We start from the raw sequence: 20797 nt of genomic DNA, 5'->3' as shown, positions 1-20797 counted from the left end.
GTCACGCAGAAAGAACCACAGGTCAGCTCGTGGGGTGTATCCTCTCTCCCTAGCTGCGGGACGTTGGGCTCTAACTCTGGCATCTGTGACTCGCACTGGTGCTGCATTGACCTTCCTCATCTCCTCCCTCACCCCTCTTATCTCCTCCTTGAACTCCTCTCTGAGTTCCCTAATCATGGCAGAGACCTGAGCCTGCATTGGGCCATTCATTATACTCTCAAAATTTCTGACCTTATCAGCAACAGAACCCACTGTCTCGTGGTTGGCGTCAGCATTAATGGCTGCAATGAATGTGGTGTATTGAGATGGCCCCAGGTGTGCCAGATTCCACAACATCTGCCCTGTGCACCTGACCTTGTCGGGGTCATTGTCATGTTGTCCACCCCTCCCAAAGAGTACCTCCAGTATTGCTACTTCTCTCAGCTGTTGGATCCCCTCCTCAGCGGTTTTCCAGCGCATTCTATGGTGGTGCTCCTGCATTCTCTCTCTATGGACAAACCTCTCTCTTACACTCATTAAAAGCCGCTCCCAGAGGGAAAGGGGGCCTGGTTCCCTTATGAATATGTGATCCACACCTGAGTCCTGGGTCAGGGGTCCCAAATTCCTTGCCTCAGTACCATCCAGCTGCACACCTGTACCCATAAGGTCCCAGACCCGCAGTAACCACGTTGTAAAAGCCTCACGGCCCCTTCGTACAACATCTTTACGCAGATTACGGAGACTCTCGTATGACAGGGACTCTGTGACGATCTCAACCTCTGGCTCCCCTGCTGGTTGTGAGGGCCCTGCTTTCTGATCATTATTATCTAGGTGCTTTGTTTTCACCTTAGACTTTCTAGTTTCCACGGGGGCAACTGCTGCTGGCTGTGAGTGCCCTTGCAGTTCAGCTGGAGCCTGGAGAGATGTAACATTTGTGGGTTCCACTGCTGCACCATCAGGTTCTCCCTCTTTAAGGCAGGGGGAGAGTTTCTCAAGAGCTGGGGAAAGGTAGTCCTTCAGCATTTGGCCCATCTCCTTCACTAGAAACCCCACCCACTCTGGATGGTTCCTTTCTGAGGTGAGCTCTGGGGCAGAATCAGGCTCAGGGGCAACATCCTTAACCTCTGGGGCAGAATCCTTAGTCTCTGGGGCAGAATCCTTAGTCTCTGGGGCAGGGGCAGGGTCAGGCTCTGGGGCAGAGTCCTTAGTCTCTGGGGCAGAGCCAGGCTCTGGGGCAGGGCCAGGCTCTGGGGCAGGATCCCTATTCCTTGGGGGACGTATCAGGGTTGTCATCCAAGTCAATCTCCCCTCATCTCGGAATGTTAAATAGAACAGGTTTACAAGGCCTATTAGCAATGTCAGCCACTGTATGATATCATTACTGCTTAGAAGAGATTTGAACCCCTCAAAAGCTGGTGGAGCAGACCCAAAAAACTGTGTAAGGGGTTGGGACAAAATTTTCCCTGGTGTCATATCCTCACAGTATGTACCATTATTAAAGTAGCCCCAAAAACATACAGTTAGAGTGTGATAGCTCCGAATCCATGTGCCCACCTTCCAGAGGAAGTTAAAAATCCATGAATTTCTCACGTTATCAGCCCACAAAAGGAACTGGATAATAGTTACAGCAGCCTGAGTTACAGGACCCATGTTCAAGTAAGGGATTGCAAATGGCAGAGATAGAGCTGTGGCCACATGGAGCCCAAACCACGGTAAGCTGGACAACATGATGCCACCTAACACAAAACTGAGGTAACTCAAGAACTGTTATTCCTTTTTCACCCTTTTCTGTCAATGCCCTCGGGCCCCACGTTGGGTGGCCAAAATCTGTCCTGGTTTGAAGGACAGGTGTTTGCCAAGGAAAGCAGAAGCTTCCCCTTGGACTGAAAGAAAATGTGATTCTTCCGATTATTATAATTTTGGAATTAAGAGAGCTCTCAGGCAAAGATATGGGGGTAGGAATAACAGTTCTTTACTAGTATATCTAACAAGACCAACAAGAACAACAACAGCTATGAAATTACCCACAAACAGAACAGTAACTCAGTCCCAGTGTTTTTTGGCTGCAGGCACCTTTTCCCTGAGCTGCAGTTCCCGGTGCTGGGGGCGGGCGGGTCCCGCAGAGCCGCAGGAGGGCTGGGGGTGATGGCAGAGCTGTCCCAGGGAGAGACAGAGAGAGATGGAGAGAGAGCTCTGCTCACGGTGTGGATCCCGATGCTCAGCAGAGTGCTGGATGGTAGTTCACAGCGAGAAGACAGCAGGGCAGGGTCCGATGGTGGTTTCCCGACGCTGGGATGGCAGAGATGGGACACAGGCGGCGATCGTCCTTCTTCTCCGAACTCCGCGGGGGAAGTGGGCCGAGGCCCAGCCTTCCTCTTCCTCTTCTGGCTGTTTGAATCTCGCGGGGCTTGCTTCTTCCCTCCCGTCCCCTCCCCCTTGTCACCAGGGCCCAGTCAACAGGTATCTTAGCATGACAATGGGGAAAATTCCACAGAGGGAAAAAAAAGGGAGAGAACTAACCCTCAACATTTTTATTCTCCACAAGTTTACAAAAACATGTAATTTTTGCCCTTTACAAAGGAAATAGCAATGCTAAGACTTTTGTATCTGTGGTATGGATCTCTGCCCTTGAGCAAAGAGAACACAGGTCTCTCTCCTCAGACCCTATCCATGTCAAGGGGTTACTGGTTCCTATTTCTTGGATCTATTGCTTATTCCACTGGCTTTCTGTTAATTGTGGAGTTCTCTCTCTGCCACTTGAGTAATAAATTCACGCATAGGTCAGACATAACTAGGACACTAATACTCGGTGCACATTACTTGGGAGTAAAGGAAAAAGTTGGCTGTCTAGTCAAAATCACTACTCTGCCAGCACTGATCATAGTGCTCAGACTAGCTGAGGAGTTAATGAAAATGTTGCAATTATTTTATTAGTCACAGATTAAAATGGTTCAGCATGTAGTCTTTCATGAAAATGTGGTCATGACTGACTATACTTCAAACAGTAGGGATGAAAACAGGAATTGTACTGCAGATCAATGCATTGGCAGAACTAATCACACTGTCATATGCCAGACTTGAATGCCACCACACAGACAGTTTCAATAAAACTGATTTTAAAAATAACACACAGAGCAATTTTACTGTATTGTAAAACTGTATTGTTTTCAACATGCAATCCAGTGAGAATGCAAAAACCTTGCCAGAGGTTAATACTGTGCATGAAATCATGACAGAGGATGAGAAACACTGGGGCATTTAAGCACTCTGCTTAGAGGCTGAAAGGATACTTGCTGTTTGTCTGGATATATTTTTCTTCCTGTGATGTTTATGATCTTGATGGACTACCAGCTGAACCAGAGGTTGGTATTAAGCTTAATGGCAAGACTGCAATGTATCAACAACCTTGATAACCGAAAAGATTCCATGCTAAAAGGCATAGAAAATTAGGTGATGATTTGAAAATGAGAGTTAGCCAGGAGAGAGCACATGTGTGAGTAACAAATCTTCTGTAGAATTGTTATTATCAAGGAAAGCTGCCCCTGTATCACACTATGTTATCTTTAAAATGCGATAAATAATAAGGTGAAATAACCAAATGAAAGGAGAACATTCAAATACTGAACCACCATTTTAAAAATCTGCTTAATTTGTGCATATTTCTGGTTTTATAAAGCATCTATGATATATTTTGTAATCTGTCTGCAGATAAAGGGAAGAATGTTTCATATGGGAAAACATGGACCCAAGTGATGATAATGCTGAAGGAGCCCTTCTGTACAAAGTTTAGTCCATTTTGACTAATGCAATTTGAATTTAAATCCTTACTTTTAAAGATTATTTTCCCCAGTTGTTTACAGGTAGCTGGCAGTGTTGTGCATCCCATTGCCTGCAGGAATGAGAATGAAAACTGAGCTCTGCCTAGGCAGATGCTTAAGCTTCTCTAACCTGCCCATTCCTGAGATTGCATGTCCTAGGGTTTGGGATGGGAGACGCAGACATCCATTGTAATGGGGTCATCAGTGGTGCACACGTGTGGGTCCAAGACTGGGGAAGGTTTCTGAGGCAGAGTTGGTGGCTGAAAAACAGACCTTTTAGCAGGACTCCTGTGAGGAGGGAGTTAAGTTACACCAGACAAAGTTCTGGCTTGCAGCATAGTGCTTATCCATGTTTTGTTCCCCCCCCCCCGCCCCCCCCCCCCCCGCCAAACACCAACCACAGGTGTGGTGAAGTTGTGCTGTTGAGCTGCTGGTGTAGGAGGAGACAGGCATTGGAGCAGGGACACTGGATCAGCAGTTGTCGTAATCACAGCTTGTTCTGCTGGGTGAGTAAAAAATCTCAGGAATGGACAAAAGGTAGCAAAAGGGGCAAGATAAGCAAATCACAAGGGAGTAGAGCCATGCTTCTTGTTAGTGAAATACAGATTGATTAATCCACCTCAAAATTCACCCTTTGAGCTGCAGAACTTAGGCTACACATGGGCCATCAAAACCTTACTTAAAACTAAATCTATCAGTTTAGACTGCCCACTGCCACTTCCTAAATGGTATGAAGCATCCTCTCTGCTTCATTTAAGGATATGGCAGACTGGAGGTAAAGAAGCAAATAGCTCCTCTTTTTGATAGGCAATCTTCTGAGCAAAGACACGGTTAATTCTACCTTTAATTCCCTACAAATTAAACTGCTGTCCTGGCTGACCTTGGGAAGGTCATTTTAAATACCTGGCGTGATGGAACTGAAATCATCTCCTTCTCAGCAGACAGGCTTTGGTTTGTCTCTCTTTTCTTGCTGTTCTTTTCAAGAATGTTTTTTGAGTCACTGGTAAGGCGTAATTCACATTTCTCCCATGGCATTACTGAATACTGTAAAGTTGTGTACCAGTACATTGCATGAGACTTAGACAATAAAGTCGTGGCTGTAAATAGAACCTATTGCATACAAACAAAATAGAGGGGATACAACAGAAGTAATAACAAGAAAACAAGAATGAAAATCATCGTTCACCTTAATTCCTGTAGGGAACAAGTCATCATGGACATACTGAGCCCAAGTGGAGGTATAATGTAAATATTCTCTTCAATAAAGTGAACAGATAAAGAAAAAAAGAGCTATGGAAGATCTCATTTTCAAGAAGTGTTAAGGTCTAACACTTCTCAGTTGCATATAAAAAGCCTGGAAAAGAGACAAAATTTCCAAGATGGTTAAAGGAAATTTTCATGGGTGCAGTCAAAGAACTGGACCCTATTTCCCAAGCCTTGTTCCCACTTACGAGACAAAGGAAGTAAATTTACTGCAATAAACATTCATGAAAGTTTAGCCAGACATTACTACAGCAATCCCAGGATCTGACTGCAAGTGAAGATAAAGGACAGTTCTGTGGCAGCGTTAGCTCAGAGAGTTGATAGCACAGATATCAACAGGAAATTTCATTCTCAAACCCTAGGTCTTGGTAAAAACATCATCCTTTGCTATTGACATTGACATAAAAGTTTCATAGAAATAATATCATACCAGAGAGGATTTTTAAATTCTTACCCTGACTCAGGAAAATGGCCTCATTTTTGATACTTACAGGGATAATACAATGCAAGACCTTCCCTTATTCTATTGCTCCATTTCTGCCACTGTTATAAGCAGTGTAATGATTTTAGTAGAAGTAACATATAAAAGAAGAGAAACCATACAGTCAGTGAGAAGACTGGCAAAAGACCATATGTATAAATATACTGGTTTCACTGATAGGCTTAATTACCTTTGTATGTCTGGCTGTAACTTAAAGCAAATATAACTAGAGTTAAAACATCTCTGGCCTAAGTGTGCCGCATACTTGATAGATAATTTACTTTTAATTCAAGAGTGCTGCTGATGTTTTTTTCTTTTTGCACTGAATGCAAAATTGTACTTTTAAAGGACATGGCTTTAAGCAAAACCATGGGGTTTGGTGAAGTATTTGGAACAGAGCCCCAGTTTGATCTGTGCAACACTGCAGGCTCAGATCTCCAATCTTAGAAACCTTACAGGCAGGTATTTCAGTCCATTGCTAACACCCATGATAACACACTCAAGTGAACCAAATTCTGAAAGTTCTCCAAATTCACACCAAAACACAAAGTTTGTCAGGTCCACCAAGGCTGCAATTACACCAGGACTAACTCAGCACAAGAACTAGAATTAATTCTGGCAAAATTTGGGCAGACATAGAAAGGGTAGTGCAGATGAGTGTATTGGCAAAACTATATTGGGCAGCTTGCCTGAAAGCTTTCTGCTCACAAGCTTTGTCAGTCTCTTGCTACTATTGGACTTTAAATTCATTGTAATGGAAAGAGAGCTCAGATATCTAAGACTAGCTAATTGTCTTATAAAGGCAACAGAGAAAAAATTCACACAAGAAAGCATGTAGTCTGTGCCTCTGGCAAGTACTAGTTTACAAAACTAGTACTATTTATAGTATATATACACAGCCTATTTATAGTATTTTTCTAAGTGTGTACTTGAAGTTGAAAGTGTTAGCAACTTTCTTCTATAATCTATATCAACGTCCTTCTATAATCTATATTTAGCCATGGTAGCCTGACTGTCATGGTAAGCAAAGAAGGTTTGGTGGGAGCAAATCCTAATAAGGTATTCCCCAGTATTGAAAATAACTGAGTCACAGCTGCAATATTTAAACTATTTATAATTCCATTAAACAACAGTTCATAGGAAACCACTGTGGAAACCTAGTGGTAACATCACTGTTTTCTGCTATGGGATGATCTTAGTGCTGAATACCCCCACACTGTAGCAGAGCCTTTTTTTCCCAGAAGTTTCATCAAATTCTTGTTCATGTCTTCAGAAGTAGTTTTACAAAATATAAGAATATTTTCTTGACATAAATCTGAATACCTGCATTTCACATTTCTTTCAAATACTATCTGGCACTGTCTGGATCTCCAGTAAAATTTATTGTTCAGCCATCTTCCTTTGGCCATCAACAACCCTCACCCCTCCCTGCCAATGGCTGAAGTATATAAAACAACTATTCAGGAAAACAGGTTCTGTAAAAACATTTGCACAAATATTAAAAAGACAGTGATAAATAGACATTGGACTCATGTATTCAGTTAAATCAGAGAATACTTACTAACTGTAACAGGTGACACAAAATTCTCATCAATTACAGTTTTTGGAGCCATTTGTTCTTTTGATTGTAATTATGTGTCTCTAAAATTGGACACTGGTGTTTTAGCCCACTGCCACCTGGTCCCCTAAACAAATGAGGTAATGAGGTAAAAGGAACTTTCCCAAAGTCTACCTGAGACAGACAGCTCTCAATTTATCTGAATTAGGCTATTAGTACTGCTCAGGAGTGGCAAGAGTATCTCACCAAATTCTAGGCTTTGAGTCTTTTCTGATTTTCATTTCCCAACCAAAAATACTGGCAAATTAATATAGAAATTTATTTCCAATACTTTACAGGCTCTCCAGATAGTAACTTGTTTCCTGTGTTGTTTTCTTTTCCTTAGTTCATTCTTATTTCTCCCCCATCTAAGCAAATCAAACTTTCCCATGACTGCAGAAAATACAGTCGGTTTCTTGAGTTGTGTTGCTTCTGAATAAAGCAACTTTAACTACTTGTATTTCAATAACAATATTTAAATTGCACATATACATACAGAAAGGGAAGAAAAGCATGAGAGCAACTTTCAAAATACTTGGCTGTGTACTAGAAAAATCAAGGTGTAGTTGTTACATCAAACTGTATAATAGAACCTGAAAACTATGTAGATTTGGCAAGCCATATGAAAAAGAAAAAAAATCTTCCTCTCTTCATGATGTATTCCAAAACAATAGTTTTGGTTAGCCAGTCATGCTACCCATTTTTATTTAGCTTCATCCGGGCCCCTAAGGGAAATAGAAAGACAGAAAGGTTTATACTAGCTCAGTGCTCTTTGGTATATTTTTTCAGCAAATTTGCAACAATTTAACAGAAAGTGATTAAATTTTATCTTGAAGAGTGGCGTCTGAAAGGCAGGGTTAAAGGCCAGTGCTACAATCTCTGGCTTCCTCTTTTACCTGAAAAATGCTTTTTCTCATCAGGTAAAACTGTATGACATTAAATCAAACAGCAACCAAACACATCAAGAAATAGAAACATTAAACATGTAGGGAATGCTTAACTTTGAAAGTATCTGCATCTTCTTCAGAGAGAATGCCCAAACTTTCTTTTTGAAGGCACAACTAACAGACATTAGCAAAGGAACCAAGCAGACAGCTGTGGGTTTGTTCTCCATAGCATAGTTTTGCTGTGGGCAGGTGATGCAAAATTTTCCAGAAGAGAGTCGTGTAGAGAGCTAAATAGGTTCCTAGGGATATCCCTGGTTCAAGGGAGAAGAAAAAAGTACCATGAATTTGTGTTGAATACTGTCTTTTTCCCCTGAAAAAGGAAACCCTGAAGAGAGAAGGTGTTACTGCCCTGACAATTGCTGTGATGAGTGATCCCTTCAGATTATTATGTTCCTGCTTTGCAAGAGTTATTCCGAAGGTCATCAGCACTTTCATTCTGTGAAGGCTATATTACACAATGTAAAATGCTTTAAAAAATGCTTTAAAACTTTTAATTAAAGCAACCAGACTATAAGCAAAATCTTATCACAAGTAAAAAGTAGTCTCAGGTGCTTGAGAGGGAAAGCGAAAGGCAATTCTAGGATGTTCAGAGGCAGGCCAAATAAGTCTCCAAAAATGTAAAGGATTCTTATACAGTTGGACCCTCTTACTGAACCTATTATTATAAAAGCCAATTATTTTTTTATTTTTGAAATGTGTTTATGGTAATCTATTATTCTAAATATCCTCAAATATGGATCAAGCAAGGTGTTACCACGGCTCTCTTGACTAGTAGCTGGTATTCCTGTGGGTAATTTTAACAGCTGCAATCAGAGACTGTTAAATATTACCCAGATTAAATAACTTGTCATTCAGATTAATGTAATCCAAGAGGAGGAAATAAGGATGAATTCCCTTCCAGTATTCACAGGTCAAATATTTATTTTCACTTGGTGAGTATAATGGGATTGAACCACATCATAAGCTTGAGCAAAGGCAAGATAACATAATATCTCTTCTGTCGCTCTTCTCAGTTCAGGTTCTTCACTGTTTCTATTAAGCAAAGCAATGAGCCTAGACGTGTTATTTTGCAGAATTACCCTTTAGCAGAAGCACTACTAGAAAACAGCAAAAATTCCTCAGCCAAAACATCTTCTCAATTGTCATCTTCACTGATGCTCAGAAGGCTATTGCTGTACAATAAAACTTCTTAATCAGCAAGAGACTTCAAGACCCTTGTTATTTGTAGGAAAAAAAGGCCTGGAGTTATATAATACTTGATCAGTTCCATGACGGTTAATAGCACTGAGTGCCTTAATCTGGACAGCACTCGAACTTTGCAAGAGCCGTTCAGTATTGTGCTCATCAGAGCTCCTGGGAGAGTGCCTCAGTGACACAGAAGACACTTGCTAGAGCTCAGGAAAAGTTCCTGCTGGTTCCTGACACTACTTGCAGTGCCTCTGTGCACACTAGTAGTAGAATTTGCAGTGGACAGGAGTAGGAAAAACCACAAACTCACACATACAAGGCTGTGGAGGAAAAGCAGCATGCTAAGGCTCAGCAGACAGCATCGCTGCTTTCCTGTGGGAGCCAAGGCTGCATCAGGAGCCTTTCCTTCAGCCTCTCATTTGGTGTGTTAATGATGCTGTACACAAAGCATGATGATCCCTAGCAACTGCTGCTAGACAGGCATAGCTTTCTGGATTCTTGTTAATGCTGATACCAATAGAAATCCATCATTTCACTGTCTGATCAGGTAAGCTAGCCAATCTAAAAAGGCAAAATCAGTTTCAGGGGTTTGGCTTTTCACTCAAGGATAGAGGACTAGTGAAAAATGCTCAGACTCTGTTAGGGACCGCTTTATAAAAAGTCGTGTTTATATTAGTTTTGCCCCCTGACTTGGCAGCAGAAACACAGGCTGGGCTTTCCGCCATGCAATTGCAGAAGACATAGCACTAAGTGTCATGCTGAAGTTTTGGAGCATGTCAGCCCTGAGGGCCCCTCTCACCTCCTGCTGCACAGCCCTGTCTCCACCCTCACTGTGATAGCAGCTTTTTGTACAGCCTTAATAAAAACCAGACTGGAAATAACCCTTTCTTAGGAGGTTTATTTTGGAGCTTGGTCAGCTAACTGTTCTTTTTTCTTCTCTGATGCGGTGATGCTGGGAGCTGGTGTGCTGAGCCTACCTGAGAACAAGTGACCAAGGAATCAGGAATTTGCCAAACCCAGCCCACAGTCAAAACTTGCGTGGGGCAGGTTGTGTTTCATTCCCAAAGGCTTAATTTGGTTCTTTAAATGGTTGTTAAAGCAAACATAGCACAGGGTTTCCTGAGCTGTTGGCAGAAGTCACACTGATCTTACTAGGGCTAGGACTTTATCTGTTTAAATAAAAAGGCAATCCAATATGTCATGCAGTGTCATCATCAACTTACCCAGCCCACAGCTGCCACAAAGCCTTCCAAGCTGGATCCTGAACTTCTAATGCAGAAGCTGCAAGACCATACATTTCTTAACTTTTACTTTCCCACAAGAAGGAAAATATGAAACTCCTATCAGTCACTTAGATTTTAAGCACTTGATATTAGGGGCTGAGTCTCTGACTGGAGCACAGGGAAGCTTGTGCCATGAAATTTAAATCTGTTCCATGTCCTTTGGATCTGAGATTTAGTTTCACCTCTGCTTTTCTTTCAGCGTTCATATTTCATACACTTTTTTGGTTTATACCTCCAGGAAAGTCACTGAATATATTCTGATAAATGCTGAATTACATACTTATATCTGTGTTTTGCTGATTTCAGAGATCTGTAGCTGTAGGTTCTAAAAGTTCAACTGCATCAACAGAATTGCAGGTGCAGCTCAGATCCCTGAAGGCATTTACCAAATCATAGGGAGAGATTTATAACTCTGACTTCAATGGTGTTACACTGATTTATGTCAGCCAAGGAGCCTCTGTGTGCTTTTTAGAGTGATCTGCTTGACAACTTGTCCATCTTCTCATGTGACTCAGCTGCCTTCTGTTCTTGGGCTCTAACCTTTTGCACATTAGTGAGTGTCATGGTAACTAAGGAGCAACCACACGTAGCAGGCTAGCAAAAAAAGCAGAACTGCTGAAGGTGAAAAAGTAAGTGGAAAAAATATTTCAGTTATGTAAAAAAAGAAAACAAACCTCCCCCCTTCCCCAAACATGAAAGACACTCCGAACTGAACTTTGTGTGTTTTTCTGGTAAAATAACCCAGTGGCAATAAATGAATAGCACAGCTGGAACATCTAACAGCAATATGATGGTTCTGTTAGGTATGTTGGCAAGCAGCAGGCTATGGGTTCAGATTTGGGCAGTTCTTTTGCCTGCATAGAAAGGAGGCTGAAGATAGCAAACTCTGGAAATGTTTAGGTTCATGTTTTGACAGGCGGCCAGACAAGTAAAGATAAAACTTGTATTTGCATAGCTAAGAAGTGGACAAAATCCTTTTACAGCACTTGTTCCCAACAGGAATGTAGAAAATGAAGTGGGAACTTGCTGTGGTGTGAATTTGAGAAGAAGCTCTAGGGCAGGATGTGCTATAGTATGATTCACCAGGGGGCTGGGGTGGAGGTTGGTGATGGGGGATGTCTCAGCAAAGAGGCTCATTGAGTGAGCTTTAGCGCAGTGTGATATGTGCTGAGGGATCACAAATCTCAAAAACACTCATTCAAAAGAAGCCCTGACTCCCAGTTCAAATACTCTTAATTGACTGACTTCTAGATTGTCTAAAGGTGAGTGGAAGTCAGGGAACAAGCCTGGCCTATGACTCCCACATCTTGGACTTTCACCTGTGCTGACATCCTCTGGCCATACTCATGTCTTTGAAAAACACTTTTTCCAAGTGAATAGAAGACAGTGCACAAGAGGCATCTTCATAACTGCAGGATCTTGGGGATGTTACAAGCTCTCCTAACCATGTCTCAGCAAACAAATGTCTCTATTTTTGCCAGGAGCTGATGGTAATTCAGAGTTCCTAGGTCATGGAGGGAAAGTGAGATTTCTTCAGAAGAAGTCTTTGAATAACAAATGCATCCTCATCCTAGGTTACTTATCCTTTTTTATTCAAAATGTCTCTTATTTCTGTTTGCATTTGTCTAACTCCAGCTTTCATCCATTTAATATTCCAATATTAACTATAGATTCAGTATTTAATGCTCTATAGTGAAAATCTCCCAGTGTTGAGACATATAAAATGTTACAATTTCAAGTGGAATATGTCACATGACAAGGCAATATCTGAAAAATGTAATTATTTTTTCATATATACACATTCTTCACTAAGGCACATTTGTATTTGGAGAATTGCAGGCTTTGTTTAAGGCATCTGTCTGGACATATCTTCTAATGGCTTCCAATGCAAGACACTCTAGCGTTCTAGGTGCATTCAGTACTGAAAGAACACATAGAGGTGAGAAGACTGAAGAGTTTCTCACAAGTGCTGTAATCAGAAGCCCTTTTCTCTTTCTTTCTTTCTTTTTTTTTCAGTCATTTTCAGACTGAACAATTTGAAATCACTGTGTTATTCTGTGTTTTTTCACAATGAAATTAGCAACTGTTCTGCTTACTTTCTATCAGTCACTAGAAACTACATGCCTATATATAAATGAAGCTATCATGATGTGTAGATGTCATCAAGCTTCAGTGCCTTTTTATGGAATAAGAGTTTATTGAGACACCAGTTGGATTCTTTGGCTCTTCCTTTCCCCCTCCCTCTTCTCCTGGGCTGTTACACCAGGGCCTTTCTTGGACACTGCCTCTTGCATGTGAACTCAGTCTTGTCTTCCTACCTGTCCTCATCCCAGCACTTCCCTCGGGTTAACTACCAACGGCTTTCAACAGTAGATGTGGACACATTTGCATCTATTTAAAGCACATTGGTTTAGGCATGATCTTGAGATTGAAAATGTGTAGATATAACTGGAAAAGAATAACAACCCTGTTGGCTTTATCTTAAAACTAATAATGAATACAGGTCTAAGTGTTTGTGCTGCTTATATCTGTATATAAAGATCCTCTCCCCCATCTGCTTGTAGACAACCTGTGACTTTGTCTTTCAAATGCTGCTGGTGTTGCAAATTTGAAGTGTTCTCTCTGCTGCTGTTAGATGCTCTGATGAGGCTGAATCCTGTCAGTAACTCCCAGCCCTGGCAGATCAGGTGCTGAAGCTGTTGGGTTGGGTGAGAGGTGGTATGCAGCCCTACTCTGGAAGCTGTGTGACCACCCACCCTGGCTGTCCAGGAAGGAAGGGATGCAGCTGGAAAATCACCACACTGAAGCTATGGGAGGTGATCCTGCCTTGGGGAAGGTGGTGGTACAATGCCTCAATTGCCTTTGTCTCAGAAAAAAATGACAAAATTAATTCACAACTGAGTAGTGATTTCAGTATCCTTTATATGGATGGAGTGACAGAGCTTTAAGATATATTTCTGCTTCTTCCCAGTTCAAACCTAGGAGGAATGAAACCCAGCCCCAGCATAACCTGGCACAGACTCCATCCTGCTCTGAATTATCCCCTGCTGCCAGAAGAGACAGCCAATGTTTCCTGCTGCAGCCCTGTGCCACTCCCTATGGATAATCTGGTTGCAGAGTGAGGTGAAAGGGGAAGAAAAAGCAGAGCAGCAAATTATGCCAGGAGGAAAGCCTTGTTATATTTATAAGGCAGCTGGGTTAGGAGCAGGGAGTGAGATACTCATGTAGTAATGGAATAAATTCTGTAAATGTACTTTAGAATGGATGGGAGGATGCAAGCAATTAATTTGTTTAATTATTTTTAATTTCAGCTTTACATTCAAGTGTAAAATATTTTATATGCAGAAATGCAAGAATATGCAGACTGAATGTAAAAATAATGTATGTGAATTTTCATATTACTCTGATAGGGGTTAGAGGTTTATTGCTGGAAAATCACTAAGGGAAGTGATTTTTTTGAAGCAAAAATATGCAGGCCAGGTCTCTGTAGGATCAAGGACTGTGTTAAGACAGCAGGCAGAAAAATCAAGAAAATAAATAAGGCACAGAATTGCATGCAAGAAAATAGCAAACAAAATCACACATTTGTGGTCCAAAGTAAGACAAGGATAATGAGACTAACAACTACTGGGAATAAAATGCTTATGTGTGTGAATGAGGTCAAAACCCTTAAAAGGATTTCTAGAAGAGAGGAAGAAATCATTAGTGTTTTGTACATGGCAATTTTAATAGACTGAGATGAGGAAAAAACACATAGATACTGGGTAGGGCAAAGATCTGAACACTATAAAATTACAAACTACTTTGAATCAGCTCTCCAATGTAATGTAGGAAATACCCTAATAATAAAACTGGAGATGTCTGACCAGTGTGTCTCCTGTGGGTACAAACACCTCACTGCTTCATGCCTTTGCAAAATTTAATGAATAGGGGCAGGCAGAGATGGGATGCAGTCAGCCAGGCAGGGACTGTGCCAAGGTTTGCTTGTCAAGTCATATTTGCCACAGTGCTGCAGGGTTGGAGCTTGAGGGGGTCTAGGACTGACTGGGTGTGGAGGCACTTGGCAAAGACCCCTGGGCTGGTAAGCCCCTGGATCAGCCTGCCTGGGCATGATGAGGAGGCAAGGTGGCTGCTGCTGGGGCACCCCTGCTTAGGGCACCAGGGTTGCATCAGGGAACAAACTGGCTACAGAGCTGGCATAACTGAATTGTCAAGTGTCACTAGTTTTAAACAAGTTTTGGTTGATTTAGTTATTTTTTATTGGGTTTTTTGGTTTGGGTTTTTTGATTTGTTTTTTGGCTTATGTTTCCAAGAGCTGCACCAGTGTAGTTGACTTTCCCTGTTGATAGTTAATTACATGGAGATTGAAGGAAAATAAATCACTGAGGCTGCAGGAAAATTTATTTTCAGAACAATAATGCCGTGTATCAACAAAATGTTTTCTTCTGTCACTTGGTAGCTCATTGGCCATGAGGCACCATTTTGGGATCTTTGTAGACTGAGCATTGGCTTGTCTATACCTGAGTTGGTAGAAGATAAAAAAACTGTCTTCATAGTTCTTGTATGATAGTTATAGAAAGAGATGAATGGTAGCTGGATTGAGGCCAAAGCCATCACATGCCTCTTTGTAGTAGTTGCATAAATAGGGGATGAGTAGATAATTTCCCACTCTCTTCTGCTCTTGCCTAAGTTCTGTCTTGTCATAGATAATTATAAATCAAAAATAATGAACTTCCCCTTTAAAGCATTTGAAGCTTTGGCATGAAGTGGTGTAAACAAGTTCTGAAGTCTAGTATATGGGAGCATTAAACCTAATTATTAATAGATAAGTAACTCTTCATCAAAAACTAAGGGAGGAGTTTGGGGCTGGTAGTATATACATGTTATGCTAACATGTGTACCCATAAGTACTAATAACTTGAGGATCCTGTGACTAATCTTGTGTTCACAGAATAGATGCACTATGTGCATAAATCTATAAAACAGAGAGGAACTAGTTCATTGTGCTGCCTGCCTGGACCTACGAGTCCTACCCTGGACCTCAGCTCTTCCCGAGCTCCTGGAATGCACAAGGATAATACTTCAATTCATGCCTTCTTCTGGTTTGTGCTTTCAGTTCAGTGATTTGGCTCAAGTGAGGTAACACAAGGATCTGGCCTTTTTAGACTATGGTCTTTGATGAGTGGACAAGTTCTGCTCTTAAATTTTCGAGTTTTCCTACAAAGCTGTTCACAACACGGAAAACTGGAAAGAATTATCGATGATTAAATGAAGGGTTAGCAGTTAACCTTAGTATTTTAATTTCAGAAAAGAGGCCTTTCATTGTTCTATTGTTTCTTAAAAATAAGTCTCTTCTGTGAATCTGACTAATGCATGGCTGTACAAATCCATGTTTTACCTTTAGGGTTATAAACTCCTTATTATGCATTCACTTTATTTCTCCTTTGTTACCCCTTTTATCTGCATAACCTAGCAGTCACAGATCCCCAGGAGGTGAAGCTCATTGCACCTATACCATTGCTATTGTACCCCTGTAGCAATTGTACAATGCTATTGTACCTCTGTAGCATTGTCAACCAAACCCTGGATGAGCCACCTTCAGAAGGATTTCCACTTCAGTACTCCACAAGTCCTATTTTTCCTCTGAATGAAGACAGACCTCATTGATAGGTCTGGCTGTATAGTAGACTGAAAGAAACAAGGCTTCTTAAATAAACCTGCTCCTGGAAGTTGCTCTGTGATTGCTTCTGCTTTAACTTCCTATACTAACACCATACTGCCTAGTGGATAAGAAGTATTTATTTTCCCCAAAGAAAATGCTTGTACTTATTCCAGGCAGTAAAAGGTTTGTATCTTTTTGTTCTTTCTTAAACTGTCCATATTTTGCTACAAAATCTTATTAGGAATTATTTAAGTTAATATATTGGGAAAGTAAATGATGCAGTTAGAGAATCAGGCCCAGTCTTGCAGTCTGTACTGGAGAGAAATCCTGCTTAAAGAAAATGGTTAAATTACAATCTGTATGTAAAATTTTCAATACTTTCACATGAATATTCTTGTATAATTTGGACTGGTCTGCATGATTAGTCAAGTAATACAGTGTGTCCTGGGGAAGAACACTCCCCCTCTTCTGTCCATGTGCTTCAAACACTGCTTCCAGGGCAAACTTCCCCGGGCTCCTTCTTTCGGTAATACGAGTCATGGTTCCATATAGGAGATGCATTTCTGCAGCTGCAGGTCAGGAGTGCCTCCTGGGGGTGGCAGTCACAGTAGCGTTTCTGAGCGAAGCTGGATGCATCTAGGCAGAGCAAAGTAGGTGCCCTGAGCCGAGGGAGAGACTCCAACAAACCAAAAATAGCTCCTTTAATGGGAGCTGGGCACCCAAAATAGCTCATTTTCTGAGAGCTGGGCGACATTCTAGCCACTGTCTGGAAAGACACTGCTTTGGTGCATAATTCACCTGTTTATAATAGTTTACTGGAGTTGTGAGATCCTACCCAAAATGAGGCCAGAGAATTGATCTAATACAGAGCAAGACCTGGAGCAACCTCACTGGAAGGGGATGGGAGTCTGCAGCCGGTGCTGCCCTTTGCTGTGGTGTCAGACCATGCTGCTACTATTTTCTTGTCACTGATATTCAAGGAAAGTACAACCATTCATGAAACCATTTAACCATTCATAAAGCCAAAACACAGAGTAAATGCTTGGGATGTATTACCAAGTATGTTGGTGATAATGTTGGTGCAGGATATGTCCTTTGCTCACCCCTCAAACCACCTGCCAAGCCAGTTTTCCCACGACCCCTTTCAGCCTTCTTTTAGTGCACATTTGAGGAGTCCCTGGGCCGTGGGTCAGCATGATGGTACTAGGAGGGGCAGAATAGGTCAAGAACAAGTGTCTGGGGACAGGAGAGTAATTGTGTTACTTCCCAAGGTGTCACAACACTTTCTGGGACTTTGTAGTCAAATCCTTTTTTGTGCCTCCCTTGAGAACTAGACAAAGATTGCCCCAAAATGCACATTTCTAAGTCTGTACCTTAGACAAATGTCCTGCTGATGTGCTGTCTAGGAAAGAGAGAGAGAGAGAGAGAGAGAAGGAGGTGACTAGTTTCTGCCTGGTCATTGCTATGATGCTCTCGTAATGAGGTTGTTTGAACATTAAGAGCATTAAATAAAATAAACACTGTCTCAAGCTTTCTGGATACTCCCAGGCCATTATACACTTCTCCAATGAAATTGTCTGTTGCAAACATAGATGAAAGTAATGCTTTATTTTATTAATCTTTTCTAAATCACTAGTTGGAAATACATCTCTCTCTTTTTTTTTTCTTCTTCCTTTTCTCTTAAATCCACTGCAAATTATTTTAGCAGGTCTATAAACTTGGAGACTCCCATTTGAGTGTTTTAACTGAAATAACCTGGGAAATGATTGATGATTAAAGAGAGATGACAACAGTCACCCAAGGAGAAACCATGGAAGTAATTCACTACTTTCCTTGGAATCAGAAATATCCCAACGAAAATATAATGAAATATAAAGCAGCTCTCTCTTTTTTTTCCTTTTGCCTGAATTTTAGAGAGCTGATCAGAGTAAGATATCTACATACCATATTCAGTTGTGCACATCTTCTCAGGCCTGAGTAATTGTGACATCAATAACAAGTAATGAGGATGCATAGACTTGAGAGGATTAGCAGGACTGTGGGAAAAACAGAACCTGTAGACACTAAAAACTTTATTAGAACAAGTTGTTTAAAATCAAATTCTTATATACAATTAAGTAATATTGTATCTTTCAAATACTTACATTAGAAAATAATTTGGAACATCTATTTGATAAAACAGTTGAATATACAGCAGTCTCACATCAGAAAGGCAAAAGTTCAATTTGCAGTCCACCAATGAGTTTAGCATTGCAAAAAAAATATTTTTTTAATCTCAGAGTAAGAGTTATCTATGAATCTATAACTTATGATTATCTAGAAACTAAAAGAATGTTCCTTTTTGCTGATATTATTGTTAGGATTATGCGCTTTACAACTGCAGGACTATTATGGAATTAATTAGCTGCTGGTAATATCAGCAACCTTATGTTTGTAACTTTATGGAGGAGTTACTTCTAGTTTGTTAAGACACTGATTTTAAGCATATCTAGGAGAGGTGTTGGTTCTTAATTACCCTTCTTACTACCTATATATTTCTCAAATAAATCCTCCTTTGGAACTGTAGCTTTTCTGCAGAACAAAAAGGCCTCACACTGTTAAATGAGATGTCAAATTGTCTTGAAGTGCTGGATAACTACTGAAATTATTTTTAAAAAATGGAAGAAGAGGTAGCAGTTCCTTAGGGATCATCACATTTGTGAAACATTTTTGAACAATTCATAGTGGGAGGCACTTCCTGTTTTCATGTTTTTCTCATTTTCTACTGAGGGAAGATAACTTGAGTTATAAGTTACTGGTAGATGTTGTAAGGTGATGGTGAGATGGGTTGGCTCAGATCAGGCTAACGATGAGGACATTACCACAGAAGCTTAAATACTTCTGTAGTGCATGGTGATAAAATAATTTTTAGAGTTTGCTGCTATCTTATTGGCTGTCTGATTGTTCTCTGTTTTATTTTGTAGGTTAGAGGACCTGACTGTGTGAATGATTTAGAGAAAATGAAGATGCATCAACAGAGTGTGTACAGTTAATACTCATGAACTGGAATATTATAATGTTTTGGCTGTATTAATGTAGGCATGAAATGGTCTAAATCCCCTGTAATTCAGTCCACCCATACAATTAAAATACTGAGGCAAAACTGTGCAAAAGGAAATGGCCAGGAACTGATGAAAAGTAAAACAAACAGGAGAGCAAGGGGTACACAAGTGAGCAGAAGAGGGAAATGGGGTGAGGGAGAAGAGGGGTCAAAACAGTTCCCATGGTGAAGCTGCACCCCTAAACCTGGTGTCCACAGAAAGGCTTGACTGTAAGTAAGTGAATGGGTGCTGGGCAGTGGGCATGGCAAATGCAGACCTCAGTGTGAAAGTTATGATCAAAGAGGGAGACCAGCAGGGTGAAACAGAGCAGTGCGGACCTCTATAGTTTAGGGCAAGGGGAAGAATAACAATGATGTATAAATCTTCAGGGAAAAGAGAAATACTAAAAATTGTATTTGTCTAGTACTGAGGGAATCTATTAGAAATATCCATAACTATACTGAAATGCAGATTACTTGACCCTTGGTCTGTTTCACAGGAGGACAGGACCTGATAACAGGTGAGATTTGATGGAATGGTACATTTTTCAATAGTAACGCAGCATATATTAACTTTGCACTTTTAAAAATCAGTGGATAGAGAAAATTTATTGGCCAAGGAAGTGCCCAAAGCATTGCTTTGTATTTTTAGATGCCTAGAAGTTCCTGAAGAGGCAAATAAATCCACTAGCATGCCAGAATTTAGAGACAGTAAGTGACATCAATAATTATAAATTTTTATAATTATTTAAATTATTTATAAATTTAAATTATAATACCTCTAACCTAGATATTAGTTCTGGACAAAATTGATTTTAAAGCTTTATAAAAAGATTGACCAATTATGAACATTGAAATAAGAATTAATGCTTAATGGAATAAGTTTACAGAAAATATATTCTCTCAAGGTAAACTTAAAAAATAAAATATATAATTGAAATTTAATCTCTGAGAAACTTATGGCAGAAGGGCCATCTAGAATTAACATCAACCCCAAACCATCAACATGCACAACACAGGCTCTTTTCAAATGCTACAGCAAACCGAGTTAGTGTATTGCACTATTATCAATGTGTGACTCAGGGTGATGGATCATCAGTGTGCCAGAACTAAGTTAAGCCATATAATGTCACCTTTGGGAGTTGGTTAATTTTCAAAATTAAAAAAAAAATAAAGTATGAAAGACAAGGACTACTTCATGTCAAGTTGTGCTTCAACTCTCTCCAGGGAGAAGGCAGCAGCTGTTGGACATGGAGCTGTGTGGACTGTAGCATGGTGTGGTGTGTGTCACTGCTGGACACTGGTGTTGCAAACTGCTGGGTCCCACTGACTGCCCTCTAACCACACAGCCTTTTATCTTGTACCATTTAAAAAAAAAAAAAAACAAACCACCCCAGTCTCTCTGTTTTGGGTATCTTCAGGTTACTGCTTTGCAAATTGTAGGAAACCTGAGCATAACATCTTTGTTGGACAAAAGTAGCTAATAAAACTGCTACTGGA

This window comes from Cinclus cinclus, chromosome 5 (assembly GCF_963662255.1).
Source record: "Cinclus cinclus chromosome 5, bCinCin1.1, whole genome shotgun sequence".
Classification (NCBI taxonomy): Eukaryota; Metazoa; Chordata; class Aves; order Passeriformes; family Cinclidae; genus Cinclus; species Cinclus cinclus.
The sequence above is the reverse complement of the archived record's forward strand: the minus strand, read 5'-3'. Positions refer to the sequence as shown.